Source organism: Pinus tabuliformis, chromosome 5_2, assembly GCF_031772625.1.
Source record: "Pinus tabuliformis cultivar Carrire ecotype Pingquan chromosome 5_2, CPIR1, whole genome shotgun sequence".
In the NCBI taxonomy this organism is placed as follows: domain Eukaryota; kingdom Viridiplantae; phylum Streptophyta; class Pinopsida; order Pinales; family Pinaceae; genus Pinus; species Pinus tabuliformis.
The window spans coordinates 471,264,037-471,269,781 of NC_142306.1; positions in this window are offsets into that span (position 1 = coordinate 471,264,037).

Here is a 5,745-nt window from a genome sequence, read left to right on the forward strand (position 1 = left end):
CCAACTGTGTGTGAAGGGTATGAAAAAAGTTTGTGAACTCCGACACATCTTGGTCCCTTCCTTATCGCAGTGTGGTCCACTTTATGTATTCGTCCTCATAGCTTTTGATAGGGTAGTACTGCTCCTTGATGGCATCTCAGAACGAATTCCAAGTGGGTGCGGCTGAAACAGTGAGCCTGTACTTTCATCCTTCTGCTCACAGTAGGTTTCCCACCAGTCCTTGACGTGGGGGGCTGATTTGAGAAGAGCAAAAATCATCTTTTCCCAACTCGAAAAATCATGAAAAAAAAAACCCTTCTAGCAGATTTAACCATTTATCTACAACATCTGCATTTATTTGACCCTCGAAGATGGGGATTTCAAAATTAACTTGTACCTTAAAGGGTGTGGGGTTTCCAGAGTAGCTGTTGGAAGCTGATGCATCGCCTCTGGGTAGTCGCTGAAGGATCTGGGCTAAGTTGTCCATCATCGCATTCCTTTGTCGCTCGAGGGCTTCTTCGAGCAAGATTTTGGTAGGATCTCTTGCCCCCTTGTCTTTCTTTTCATCTACCATGGGAGGCCATCAAAATTTTCGAGGCTGGTCTTGCAAAGGTTCGACCAATTCAAGCCCTAACTCCTTATATCTCGACATTGTTGGGACATGTAAAGAAAAACCGAGAAAAAAAGCAGACTACTCTGAGATCACTGATCCAAATTTGAATGGGAACGCAATAAATTATAGAGATAACCCTAAATACAGAGATGCAACGGAAATAATACTTCATTTCATTACTGTAAAATACTAAGATATGCTTATAAGCAGAAATGGAAATAAAAGAGCTAGGGCGATGGTAGCTTATCTCTGAGAAGAGATGTGGCGGCTACATGCCTCTGAACTGTGTTACAATGAGGCTCAAAGGCCTATTTATTGTTGAGAAATGATGGAAAACCCTGAACATCCAAAAACCTAACCCTAGGAGATGGAGCGCCAAACTGTGGGCCCCGTTTGGGTAAATTGGTACATCAACTTCCCGAGGTCGTAACTTTGGCATACGATCTCCGTTTGACATGCACAATAGCTCGTTAGAAAGATCTATCCGAGGAATATAACATTAGGGAGAGCAATATTGCTCAACGACCCATGCTGCTCCCAGATTTCCCAAAAAACGTCGTTTAGGGCCTCAAAACGGCTCCGGAAGTTGAGGACCCGAAAAAATTGCTAAAAATAGTAAATTGTGCTACAGTTAAGGAAACTAAAAAACTGAAAGAGACATTTATGTGGGTCCAAGTGGGATAGGTAGGTGGCCACCAACATCCACCTGGATCATTCCTCCCCCCTTACAAAGCAATGGTTCCCATTGCGTTGAGTTCCTCCATCTACTAAACTTGGTCCCTGGTGAGCTGTTCTGCAATCTCTGATGTGTCCAGTAATGGTGGGAAGCATGGTCAAGGGAGATACACATTGAACACTTGGTGCAGGTGAAGGAATGAGGGAATGTTGTGCTCTAAAGCATTGTTTCCCACAACCTTGGTAATGGTGTAAGGACCATGTCGAAGTGGTCTGAGCTTCTAATGGGTTCTGGTAAGACGTTCTTTCTGCCGATGCAACCATACTTTGTTGCTCACCTGAAACTTGTGTGGTACCCCTGTGGGTGAGGAGAAGTTGTTCATGTGTTCTTTCATGACTGTATCCCTCTGTTGTTGCTGCTGCGTTGAGGAACCCTTCGCAGAGGTCATGGATGTGACGACGATCTTCCCCTTACTTTGGGAACGAACCAGACAAAAAATGAATTTCCTAGTCTGGGAGATGAGTTTGCTGCATTTCTTAGTAGTGATCAAAGAGGTGGCGGTAGGTGGGGCTACCTACAGTATCCTGTATAATGAATTACACAAAGAAATAATGACAGCTCGAGGCCTTGACTCATACACAGCATGTCGCCTCCACAAGTATGGTTGGCCTAATAATACATCACAAACATCCAGAGGTGCAACATCACACAATACCTCGTCTATGAAGGGTTTGATGCTATAGGGAAGGCGATACTACTAGCGAACTCGGAGATCTCGTCCTTGGTGAAGCCACTCGATATTGTACGGCTGCGGGTGTGGTGTAGTCGGTAGGCCCAACTGCTTCATGACCTCTGCTGAAATGAGCTTATTTTGTCTCCCACTATCTAAAATGAATTGTAGCGGCGAACCCTTCACCCACATATGTGAGTGGAAAAGACGCTCCCCCTCCTCTGGATCTTCGTGCTCATTCTTTTGGATCATGGTGGTGGCAACAGTGACGTTGGACTCCGCATTAATGATCTATTTCCCTTTGCCATTCCCCCTGTCGAGTTCTGACTCAAGGTCGGAACATGCATCTGATTCAGAAGCCTTCAACTCGGCCACGAGTGACTGCTTGGTCCGACACTCACTTGTGTTGTGAGTGGGGCTCTTATGGAACTCACACCACTTCCCTGTGTCCTTCTTCGACTTTGTGGTGTTTTTCTTTTCTTGTAGCTTCGATGGGTTGTCTTGGGTTGCCCCGTCTTGGCTTTGTCCTTGGTTCTGTGATTTTGGGAAGCCTTTCCCTTGCTTCGGGTTCGCAGATCCAAAGTCTCGCTTCTTTCGTTTGAACTTCTACTCGATTTTGATAGCGTATCGGCACGTCGTGCCAGGCGAGGAGATGTTAAGGAACTCCATCTCTTCCTAGATGTATCTGTGTAGGCAACCATAGTATTTAAGAACCAAATGTAGCTCAGAGTCCTTGATACCTAACTGTGTGCGAAGGGTATGAAAAATGCTTATGAACTCCAACACATCTTTGTCCCTTCCCTGTCGCAGCGTGGTCCACTTTATGTATTTGTCCTCATAGCTTTTGACAGGGTAGTGTTGCTCCTTGATGGCATCTCAGAACGAATTCCAAGTGGGTGCCGCTGAAAATAGTGAGCCCGTACTTTCATCCTTCTGCTCGCAATAGGTTTCCCACTAGTCCTTGAAGTGGGGGCCTGCTTTGAGAAGAGCGAAAATAATCTTTTCCCGACTCGAAAAATCATGAACAGAAAAATACCCTTCTAGCATATTTAACCATTTATTTATGGCATATGCATCTATTTGACCCTCGAAGATGGGGATTTCAAAATTAACTTGTACCTTAAAGGGTGTGGCGTTTCCAGAGTAGCTGTTGGAAGCTGATGCGTTGCCTCTGGGTAGTCGCTGAAGGATCTGGGCTGAGTTGTCCATCATCACTATTCCTTTGTCGCTCGAGGGCTTCTTCAAGCAAGATTTTGATAGGATCTCTTGCCCCCTTGTCTTTCTTTTCATCTACCATGGGAGGCCGTCAAATTTTCGAGGCTGGTCTTGCAAAGGTTCGAACAATTCAAGCCCTAACTCCTTATATCCCGACCTTGTTGGGGACATGTAAAGAAAAACAGAGAAGAAAAGTAGACCGCTCTGATTCCACTGATCCTGATTTAAATGGGAACGCAACAAATTATAGAGATAACCCTAAACACAGAGATAAAGCGGAAATAATACTTCATTTCAATACTGTAAAATATTGAAATATGCTTACAAGTAGAAATGGAAATAAACCAGCTAGGGTGATGGTAGCTTATCTCTGAGAAGAGATGTGGTGGCTACATGCCTCTAAACTGTGTTACAATGAGGCTTGAAGGCCTATTTATTCTTGAGAAACAATGGAAAACCCTAAACATCCAAAAACCTACCCCTAGGAGATGGAGCGCCAAACTGTGGGCCTTGTTTGGGTAAATTGGTACATCAACTTCCCGGGGTTGTAACTTTGACATACGATCTCTGTTTGACACGCACAATAGCTCGTTAGAAAGATCTATCCAAGGACTATAGCTTTGGGAAAAGAAGAATCGATCTATTGCTCGTGTTTCTCCCAGATTTCCCAAAAAACGTTGTTTAGGGCCTCAAAATGGCTCCGGAAGTTCACGACCCGAAAAACTGCTAAAAATAGTAAATTGTGCTATAATTAAGGAAACTAAAAGAACTGAAAGAGACAGGGTTGGGGGTCCAAGTGGGATAGGTGGGTGGCCACCAACATCCACCTGGATCATTCCTCCCCCCTTAGGAAGCAATGGTCCCCATTGCGTTGAGTTCCTCCATCTGCTGAACTTGGTCCATGGTGAGCTGTTTTGCAATCTCTGATGTGTCCAATAATGGTGGGAAGCATGGTCGAGGGTGGTACACATTGAACACTTGGTGCAGGCGAAGGAATGAGGGAATGCTATGCTCCAAAGCATTGTTTCCCACAGCCTTGGTAATGGTGTAAGGACCATGTCGGAGTGGTCCGAGCTTCTAATGGGTTCTGGTAAGGTGTTCTTTCTGTTGATGCAACCAGACTTTGTTGTTCACCTGAAACTTGTGTGGTACCCCTGTGGGTGAGGAGAAGTTGTTCATGTGTTCTTTCATGACTGTATCCCTCTGTTGTTGTTGTTGCGTTGAGGAACCCTTCGCGGAGGTCATGGATGTGGCGATGATCTTTCCCTTACTTTGAGAGCGAACCAGACAAAATGAATTTCCTAGTCTGGGAGACGAGCTTGTTGCATTTCTTAGCGGTGATCAAATAGGTGGTGGTAGGTGGGGCTACCTCCGGTATCCTGTATAATGAATTACACAAAGAAATAATGACAGCTTGGGGCCTTGACTCATAAACAACATGTTGCCTCCACAAGTATGGTTGGCCTAATAATACATCACAAACATCTAGAGGTGCAACATCACACAATACCTTGTTTGTGAAGGGTTTGATGCTGTAGGGAAGGTGGCACTCCTAGCGAACTCGAAGATCTCGTCCTTGGTGAAGCCACCCAATACTGTACGGTTGTGGGTGTGGTGTAGTTGGTAAGGCCAACCGCTTCATGACCTCTGCTGAAATGAGGTTCCTTTGGCTCCCACTTTCAACAATGAATAGCAGCAGCGAACCCTTCACCCACATATGTGAGTGGAAAAGATGCTCCTCCTCCTCTAAATCTTCGGGCTCATTCTTTTGGATCTTGGTGGTGGCAACAGTGGTGCTGGGCTCCGCATTAATGATCTGTTTCCCTTTGCCATTCCCCTTGTCAAGTTTTGACTCAGGGTTGGAACATGCATCTGATTCGGAAGCCTTCAACTCGACCACCAGCAACTGCTTGGTCTGACACTCACTTGTGTTGTGAGTGGGCCTCTTATGGAACTCATACCACTTCCTTGTGTCCTTCTTCGACTTTGTGGTGTTGTTCTTTTCTTGTAGCTTCGACGAGTTGTCTTTGGTTGCCCCGTCTTGGCTTTGTTCTTAGTTCTGCGATTTGGGGAAGCCTTTCCCTTGCTTCAAGTTCGCAGATCCAAAGTCTCGCTTCTTTTGTTTGAACTTCTGCTCGATTTTGACAATGTATCGGTACGTCGTGCCAAGCAAGGAGATGTTAAGGAACTCCATCTCTTCCTGGATGTATCTGTGTAGGCAGCCATGGTATTTGAGTACCAAATGTAGCTCAGAGTCCTTGATACCAAATTATGTGCGAAGGGTATTAAAATGTTTGTGAACTCCGGCACATCTTGGTCCCTTCCCTGTCGCAGCGTGGTCTACTTTAAGTATTTGTCCTCATATCTTTTGACAGGGTAGTACTGCTCCTTGATGGCATCTTGGAATGAATTCCAAGTGGGTGTGGCTGAAAACAGTGAGCCCGTACTTTCATCCTTCTACTAGTAGTAGGTTTCCCACTAGTCCTTGACATGGGGGGTTGCTTTGAGAAGAGCGAAAATAATCTTTTCCTG